The following is a 10,354-nucleotide window of genomic DNA, read 5'->3' as shown; positions in this document are numbered from 1 at the left end:
TGATCTTACACAGCACAGTTACATTGTGAGGACCCAGCCCATGTCTGGGAACTAACGTTGATATTTCAGTTTGAAGATTTGGGTTAAGTTAAGGGTAGAGATAAGGACTTACTAAGTAGTAACTATGGTTGGGGTTTGAGTAAGTCTCCAGGAGATAAATGTAAATCAGTATACTGTACTATGGAGTGATGGAGCCCTGACTGCGTGTTTTATTTATTTTATTTGACCTTTATTTTGCTAGGTTAAAAATGTTTGTGACAACCAGTTCTCATTTGCAAATATGACATGGCCGAGAGGCACCAGCAGGAACAAATACACATGCAAACTACAGACACAAATAGACACATAAACAGAACATGGAACAAAAGTAAACAAGTAAGAAGCATGGGAGCATATGCATGTGTGTAAGAAAAGATGTGCATGAAGTGTAAGAAAGTGTGTGTGTATGTGTGTGTGTGTACATAAGTATGTAAGTAAAGTCCGGCGTGATCAGCAGGAGCAACAGTCAACTACAATCTGTTGGATTTTAAGCTTGAAGGTGGTGAGTGGAGTCAAAGCTGGAAGTTTGAGGGTGTTTTGTAAGGTGTTCCAGTCATTAGCTGCTGCAAAGCGAAAGAAGTTACGGCCAAAAATAGTAGAAGTCTTGGGGATGATGAGCTTGATCTGTGTGTATAAGATATTTAAAGGAGATATTTGCAGTGTGGTCCTCATTGTTGCTTCATGCCTGCTTGATTTAGCACAAAACTTGTTTTCCAGCAGTTGAAAGGAAAACAAATCAAGCTGAGCACCACACAAAGCATCTATTTTTTTCAACTTTGCTGTATTTAAAAGAGCTGAGCATCCAGCCTCTACCTCAGCTGGCCTTATTAGCACAATTAAAAATAGGATTAAGAGGCTACCTCGAGGTTTTTGGCCTCATCTCTGTGGAGACATTGGTAGTTAGGGTTGCTCCTTGATGGAATCTTTACAGGCATGTTTTGATTTCATATATAGCCAGACTCACTCTGCTTCAAGACTGTGTGCTAAGCTAAGGTAAACATAAAATGTCAAAGTATTCCTTAAAACAAAGCCAGTGTTATATAAAAGGTGAAAAGCCTTTACCAACGTCTAAACTGGCTGGTTTAGTAATGCAGCATTTTTATATGAGAATCCTATGATACTGGTCGTGTAAAGCTCCAGGCAGTTGAGTGAAGAGTAGGTAGTAACAAAAAATAAATAAACCCAAACCTGCTTTGCCCTGTTAAACATAAAGCTTGACATCACACATACGGAGCTTCTATACTGTTTCCTATGTCTACATACAAACACGCAGCAGAGCACACAGATGCCACGCTGGGCTCTTGTTTCCTTTGACATTTTCCTCTCCGGATGTGCGGATTTGTGTGGTATCCCCTTCTCCTCTCTTTCATCCTTGCGCCATCCCTCCCACCTGCCCAGCTCTTTCCATTGCTTCTCATTTGATCCTGATCGCCTTGTTTATTACGCAAATGTCGCCCTCGCTCACGTCTGACAGAGAAGGACGTGCTAATGAAAAGCAAGCAAAGCACTGACTCTTCGTGCCCACACAGCTAATGTCCCGTCCACAAACACAATTCTGGCAGGCTACTCCTACAAGGTGACAGAATCCTTTTATTTCCAATTTGTACTTGACAGTTGCAGACATTGGTCCTTTAACACATTCTTAAGCTCTCTTTTCACGTTGGATTACAGGACAAGCGGAGTATCTATGGATACTGAAGAACAGACACCTCAGATTATAAATAATACTGTACAGCGCCTTCACAGAAGTTACTCTGATTGCAATGTAACATATGAAACACCCACTGCACGCTGTCACCAGAGATAAATAATCTTTTACTGGTTTGAGTAATGGATTTTTCAATGCAAAACATCTGTTGTGCCTTTGCTGGAAAACTATGGAGGTACTGTATGTTAAATGCAAAACAGCCAACAAGTGTGTGTATGTGTGTGGGCCTGTTCCTCTTTAAACCAGAGGATTAGTGGCACAGCTGTGTGGTGCCAGGTGAAGATTTCCCCAACACAGACATTGGTTCCTTCTAGCTTGCTGCACCTTCCACAGATTACCTTCCGGTTACATAAGCTCCACATTCTTTAAAAGGCTGTTTTCAGATCCGTTTCAAGGTCAAACATCACCATGTGTGTGTGTGTGTGTGTTAGTCCTGTGATGGGCTGCTGTTCAGGATGTACAGTGCCTCTAACCCAGAGTATGTGTGGATAGCATCTAGCTCTCTCTGAGGATGGATGGATAGATGGATAGAGTTACTATAGAGTTGTTGTTTTTTCCCCCTAAAAAAAGTATTCAGACCCCTCCACGTTTTGCAGTTTATTGTGTTGAATATTTAATTTGCCATGAATAAAATGGCCACTTGTTGCCAATCAGCTACCCTCAGTAACTTATAATGACATGTAAAAACAAAGCTTTTGCTGTGGCACCCCAAAGCGTGATCATGTGCATCCATGTCTCTGAGATGTTTCCATGAACCCATGTAACATTTGAACCCGTTTTATGGCAGGGACAGTTATCCAACTGTTATCCATACAGACTTTTTTTTTTTTACAATTCAAATTTAAGTGCGAGACAGGAAACATTCAAATTTGATATGATACAGTTTTGCATGTGCAGCATAGCATTTCCCAGATAGAACATAATAGGGTGCAATAGATATAAACATAGATGCCTTGTTGGACAAACAACAGACTCATGGTTCGCTTATCTCAGCGCCAGGACTGGAAACATGCCAAAACCACTCCTCTGACCCTGTAACACAACAACATGATGTTTTAACACTTCAGTTTTTAGTGCCTGCAACATATGATGTAACATATCCTAATCTACAGTGTATATTTTTGTATGAGCACAACTTATATAGAAAGTACCAACACATAGGCCTACTTGTAGATGTGAAGTTTCGGGAATAGGAGAGGAAACACTGGAGGGCCACACAGTATAACTAAAAGAGGCTGGGCAAAAGACATATAGTTCTACAGAACATAAGGCCTTAGACGACAGCCTTAACTGCTGCTCATTTCACCAGTAAACTTTATTGTAGATGCTCATGTAACTCTGTCCTCATAAAAAGCTTACTGATTCTGAGGTGACTGCTCCATCCTTGTTCCCTAAAACTCACTTCTTGTTCTCTTATACATACAAGCGTGTACGGATGTGTACTGTACCAGTACACCAATCATACATCCTCAATTTGGATTAATTACACTATATGTTGCCAGCTGTATTCTAAAGGGATGTGTGTTGGTTTTTTGTTTTTTTTTTTACCTTTAGACAGAATGATCTACTTGAGCCATTTCTTTGTACTTAGCTAAGCCATCTGGCTGTTGGTACTAGCTTCATGATAACAGTACAGTCATATAAAATATATTTGTTAATTCATAAAGAAAGGCAAAAAGGCATATTTCAAAAAAATGTCAACTATTTCAAGTTCACAGACAAACTTAAGATTGCTGGTTTCATATGTTTGTTAATTTGCTGGATTTTCGTCATCTACTGAAAGGTGTTTCCACTGTTTGGAACCTAGTACCCATTGCATTCCATGTATAAATCAACATAGCTTCATTTCCATGTCGTAAGTGTGATGAAGAAATGTAAAAATATGGCCTCTTGGATGAAGAAAAGCATTTAGTACAGCATTCACACTAGGCCACTCAATCTGTTCCACAGTACACTGTGCTACAGAGGGGAAGTTGTGCAAATGGTTCCCCTAACTACGGTACATACAGAGAGGTTAGAACTGGCACACAAACATGACTTATTTGTATTACAAAGACAGAATACATTGAGAGAAGACATAACCAGGGTAACTGAGAGACAGTTTCCATGGTGTGGTTTGATAATTAAATGATTGCCCTGTCATTAACTGCTATATTTCATTTCTAATCATTTCATTTCTAATCGGCACACCAAGCTAATATTTGAAGAGTTCATTTGCAAAATCAGATAACTCCATCATTACAAACCTTCAGAAAACCCACTTCCCATTTTCTACCTGAGACAATATCAATCAAACTTAAGTTATCTCTATTTTTGTCATGTCATTTCTACTGAGTCAAATCCACTCAACTTCAGTTTGATTGACATTATCTCAAGCAAACAACAAAAGAAAGATTTTCTGAAAATCTACAAAAATGGAGTTATCTGTTTTTGCAAATGAGCTCTTCATTTTCTGCCTAATACATGAGCTTGGCAATGTGATGTTAAAATACTTCAGAATTTATGTGTCAAAAACAGGAACAGGAAACATGGATGTGTTGACTGTTCTGTGCATTTGACTAAACCGCCCAGAGCGCAACCAAGACTGGAAATGGTGTAAAGCATGTGGATGGGTGGGGCGTAGCATTGATGATTCTCAATAAGTGCTAAACCTTACCTCATCAAGACCAGTCAAAAATCATACATTCTTTGTTCATGGGAATCGTTGAACCCTGTCTCAGGTTCCGGTTTTGTACAGGATGTGGTGAGAGAGCACATCTTAACTTCCCTGATGTGATGATGCACGGCCACATGGGTCATATCAGCACACCAAATCTAAAAGGTGAGGGGATATTTATAATGATGAGACTGATAATAATAAAAATATACGTACAACCGGCACTGAAGAGTGATTGTGGTATTGCTCCTGTCAATGTGCTTTACCAAGTCTCTACATCCTCTGCCTGACTAATAAGGTTATGTACATACATGGTCTGCATCAGTATGAACCTTTAAAATGACAAATTTACCATCTTGAAGCTGTACTCCCTCTTTTTTCCTGATGTTTTGCAACATTAATGTGACATTTAAACAATAAATATTATTGTATAAATGAAGTAAATGAATACTGAATAATAATGGCCATGAATTCAGTCACAATGTCTTTTGTAAAGCCAATAATTAAAAGACTCATGGCAGCAGCTCTTGGTAGCAGACTGCACATACGAACAGCAGTGTTTTTGGTGTGAAAATGCTTTGATCAGCTTGCTAACATGTTGGACTTGACGGTGCTAACGTACCGATGTTTGGCAGGTATAATGCCTACTGTGTGCACTAAGCTCAAACTGAAGCAGAGGTTAGTGAGAACGTCATTAGTTTAGCAGACTTCAGGCCATATTAAACAATTTTGGACAAACCGAAGTTTTGACTTGTTGATGGTTCTTAGAGGATAAATTTTAAAAAAACACCAAAAGTTACACAGTCAATCCTGAGTGGGATCACAGATTTGTGTAAAGATGAACATAGCCAATGGGTCTGAAAAGTGAACTAGTGTGGAAGTACTTTAAACCTGCATTCTTTCTAACAGCCTGCGGGTGGCGACTCCTCTGGTAACAAAAAGAAATCTAATTGTAACGAAGTCTATGAGATGATTAGCTTACTTCTCACTTGATCTGTTACCTCATTAAACCTTTTCCTAACAAGTTTGTAATCTCAATTGCTAGTTTCAAGTCTCCTTCAATATTGCATGATCTTCATTTTGTAAATTATGGTTTGATTTCAAGTAAAATAGACAATAAAACACAATATGTTTGAGGGCATGGCATCCTTGTGCTTGATAAGTGGTATTGGCATGGTATGAATGCCCTAGAAGAAAAGTGGGCATCATCGAAATCATTAGAATTCCAGAAACTAAGAATTGCAGCGTTTCTAACTAAATTCAAAGTATGAAAAAAATGGCACTATAATTTCCTACCACTATGCAAATATGAAGAGTAGGTTGGTCGATTTTTGGGATATTAAAGATGTTTTTGAAATTTTGGTAGTTTCAGTCAAGGTATTTTGTGCACAGACAGAGAATGCACAGAAAAAAAATGTGGGTGGCAATGCATCTAATGGGTGTACAAAGTTTAGTGACGGTCTGACCATGAGATGCTGAGATATTTTTCAGCATGAGTGAAACTTTTTTCTGTATAAATGGTCAAAGGATCACAGTCAAAGTCACTGGGATTCATCCTCGGCGTAGTATGACAGTCTGTGCAACATTTCATGGCAGCAGTTGTTGTGATGTTCCAGTCTGAACCAAAGCGGTGGCTCAGCTAACCCACAGAGTGTAACGTCCATCCCTCTAGAGCCCTGACGCCAGCGTCTCAGTTGCCATTGTCCTTTGGAGCAAAACAAAGTCAAGCAGAGAGCACATCTTAGTAGGAAATGTATGTAGTTCACTTCCTTTAACGCTTAGTGCATGTTTCAGTGGATGGCACTGTGATAATAGTGACTTCACTGTTTCACTTCCCCCACGGTCCTCATGTAAAAGGTATGGCAAACGTAAAACTAGACCACAGCCCCCCTCAGAGCTGTCAGGTGAGGTGAGCGTTGTGCTGGGAAAGCACAGTGAAGGTGAAGCGATATCTGTCTCCAGCACATGATAGCCTTTGATTTATTGATGAGCAACAAACTCTGAGGTGTTGTTTTAGACTCTGTGGAATGAATCTTGAATCAGTGTTAAGGAAGAAAAACTGGTTCTGAAAGCACAAAGTGTTCCAGTACGAGTATGGTGACGTAAAAAACAGTGAGGCCATTTGGTGATTGATGTCAAACCACTTATCAGAGTCTTCCACATCGCAGTTTGGAGGGTTTTAAAATGCAGATTCCTGCTTGGAGAAGTACAAGAGTGAAAGACGGTGAAGGGGTTGCATAGCTCAGCGCTGAAAGCTGTGGAGTGTCCTTCACCTTTCCTCCTCTCCTCCTTCCTCTCCCCCCCCTCCCATTGATGCGGTCCCTTGCATGTGCCCTCCCCCACCCTGTCTCCAGCAGCAAACAAACACCTATACCTGAACTCAGGTTTCTCCTTATGTTCCAGCTGGATGGTAGGAGATGGGTGGAGTGGATGAAGGAGAGGAGGAGGTGCCTTAAGTGGTCACACTCTGATGGTCAACCAAAGGAGAACTCTTCACTTGATCACCTGACCGCACTCCAGTTTCACTGCCACACTGCAGGAATGTGGCCAGTGCTCTGTCAGGCCTCTTTAGTTTTGGATTATGAAGTAATGGCAGCGGGCAAGTGGACTGAGAGAGTAAAAATGGATCCACATCTTCCAAAAACATGTTTATGAGGTAGAAGCTGTGGTGTCTGATGAAGAAGCGGGGCTAGGGAGAGGAGGAGGGTTAGGATCACAGAGCAAAGGGCCTGATCCGAATCTAGCAGATAAGATGAGCAGGACAATACAGCCTTTGTCATGTGATCAGAGTGGGATGCAATTCCCACACAGATCAAGAGTGGGTGGTGGGAGGTGGGAGCAAAAACAGGTGAATTCCAGCAGTCTGTCTTTCACAGATACAGAGATCCTTTGATGGCAAAGCCCCTGCACCAGGTGAAGGAGGAGGAAGGGCTCACCAGTCTCAATTATTCACTCACTCTGGGTCAATTATTGAAGGGGTTCTTTTTAATTTGTCGTGTATTCACATCCTTCCTATGCGTAACGAGAAAACAATAGTTACTGTTTGATATGCGTTTCCAGATGGTGCTTGATGTGGTTTACATGACCCTACAGCTTCATATCAGGGGGCTGATGTGAAGGAAAAGGACTCCTCTTCTTGGTATGTTACAAGATATTTAGAGGTCTACTTAAAAAAAAAAAAAAAATCTTGTATTGCATCAACTCCTTTTCCATCACTAGAATATAAGAATGCATAGGCACATTATTTTAAAAAGTCTGATTGCATCCTTCACCAAAGAGTTGATTTACAGTTTTTGTGAATCAGGTTTTTTAATTTCCACATCACGCCAGCTGAAACCTGGACTTTGAGAGTTGTGATGTCACAGAATACTGCCACTGCATATTTTGCACTTTGATTTTAAAGACAGAAACTTTCCACCCTCAGGAGATATGACATCCACACTCACAAAAATGTTTGGGCTCAATATATAGAAAAAATGAAAGCAGTTGGATCAGTCTTTGAGCTATGACAGCTGTTAATAAAATTGTGTTTAAACTACACTGAAGTGAATACTTTCTTTACAATCAAAAGGTAATCACCTGTCTTACTCAAATGATCCTGGCATGTTGATGGAGTAGGGGACTAGAAATCCTGAACTTAAAGTGAAGCATGTTATCAAGCCTGTTTCACTTAAATTTAGTTTTAAATCACAAATGGGTTTAAATTACACATTAATTTGATGCAGTTACTGACATGTCAACCCAACTCAAAACAGTTTGCAATCTTTTAATTGCACCATACATTTGATCAGTGGTTATCAAGTCAAACAGGTGGGAAGGTTTTGACATGTGCAAAGTATGAAGTATTTCTTAAATCCATTATATCTTGAATTCCCGATTGTCTCTTGCTGCAACCTTTAAAAGGATCAACCACTTGAGGTTGATGTCAGACATGGCAACATGCAAGTTTAATGCATGTGTCAGCTTAATTTGCGATGCCATTTTAGAAGATACTTTCAGGCACCAGAAAGCCTTGTCCTACTTAGGTAGCCCTGTGATGCAAGCAATTTAGACCACTGCAGGATTGACACTTGCTTTGCCCTAATTAACAGCAAGAAATGTAAAGGTTTCAAAATTGCCAGAGTTATCCCCCCTCCACAGTCACCTCAGTTTTACCAGATTAGGAGCCTTAGTTTGAAGCAGATCTGGATAATCCCTGGTGCAACAGACACTACAACTGATTCTTTTCTCAGCTGACCTACCTTCCTTATATACACCCCAGCTCAGGACACTTTCATCTGATCACCCACAAGTATAGGCTGCTGAGTCAAAGGAACAGCACGATTATTTAAGCTTCAAATATTTGCATAAGAAATCTACTGCAAGCAGATTTAAAATACATGTTAAAAAGTCATGACAGTCATCTGTTCACTTACAAGTTAAAGCTTTATTGAACATACAAAATTCCAGATCTAAAAGTACATGTCACACGCATATTGCCATCAATTTTGTACAAAATTTTTTCTAAACTCGCTTGAAATCACTTTCAGCCTACGAAATCCGGTGTCAAGGTTTGTTTTTTTTTCCCCCCACAGCGCTCAATGGGCACAAGCTACCCGTCTTTCCTCCCACCCCCACAGAAAACTGCCTCAACCAAGAGACCGGTGTCCTCCCGGACAACGGGAAGTTTCACAGTCCATGAAGGGCCCTTGCAAAGAACGGGCCATACGACGAAAAGCAGCAGGGCGCGTCCCGGGTTGGTGCGTAATGGAGACGGCACTCGGTGCGCGCTCCTGTTACAATTTCTCCACAGAGGACAGAAAAATTCTTTGGTGAAATCCAAAACGTGTTTCAAGGGAAGGGATAATTCTAAAGAACTGAGCTTGAAATAGGCTAATGCTGCTTCCCCCAGTCCACCCAGGTTGGCTGTTATGTGTCCAATACGGACCAGTCCGCTCATTAGGACCAGTCGTGGAGCAGAGAAACCACCAGAGCCAGCGGGAGCAGCAGCGTGAAGACGTCGGTGCTGCCGGAGCCGTTACTTGTGGTAGTGTTGACGGTGGTGTTGGTAGACATGATGGTGGCGGCGGTGGTGGTGGCGCTGCTGCTGCTCGTCATCATGTTCGTGGTGCCCATTGGTGTGGTCTGAGCCTCCTGCAACACAAAACCACCATCACACCCCATTCTTTTACATCGACCAGAGGTTCAGGGGGGAGAGGAGTTTGTTCAGACTCAGAATTTCTCTGGAACACATTCAAGGACGGACACTTGATGCAAGAAGTGCAGTTTGTTAAACCATCCAAAGCAAAAACAACCCGCACAATCATCTCAGTACAAGCACATTTAGCTCCACAATTTCAGGTAATCCAGTCCGGTGTAAAGTGTGTATTTAGCTCTAGACTTTTGGCAACCCCACATCCTCAGGAAAACAGATCTTCAACTTCTGAGGAAGTAAAACACTCAAACTAAAACCTCCCAGTGCAGGTTTTTGAGTCACTATTCGAAGCTTCTGCAAAAATTACAATGTGAACAATTATTAAGGGCTGGGCGAGTGTTTTCGTTGAGCTCCTAATGTCCTGCTGCAAATTAGGTGACCACAAAAAAAAAAAAAAAAAAAAGAACCGAGAGACTATTAAGTTACAGGTAACTGAGCCCGCCGTTTGGTGGAGACACACTAGAGTTCTCCTAAAAGAAGGGTTTGGAAACAGCCTCTACAAAGTAATAAATTGAAAATCAAGAACATCTGTGATTCTACACCTTGTTCAGCCCAAAAAGAAACCCAGAGCAGCACAAGCTGGTAGTTCCGTCCCCTCCTTAATGTTACCATCCTGTTGAAATTAAATCAAGCGGATTTAAGGAGGGAGCAAACCTGTGATGGGAAATGGAGAACCAGCAGGAGAACTCCGAGGTAAGCGATACACGTCTTCTTCATGGTGCTGTCGGTGCTGCGGTCAGTGCTCGGCTCGGCTCCG

Source organism: Stegastes partitus, unplaced genomic scaffold (assembly GCF_000690725.1).
Source record: "Stegastes partitus isolate 25-593 unplaced genomic scaffold, Stegastes_partitus-1.0.2 Scaffold36, whole genome shotgun sequence".
NCBI lineage: Eukaryota > Metazoa > Chordata > Actinopteri > Pomacentridae > Stegastes > Stegastes partitus.
The sequence above is the reverse complement of the archived record's forward strand: the minus strand, read 5'-3'. Positions refer to the sequence as shown.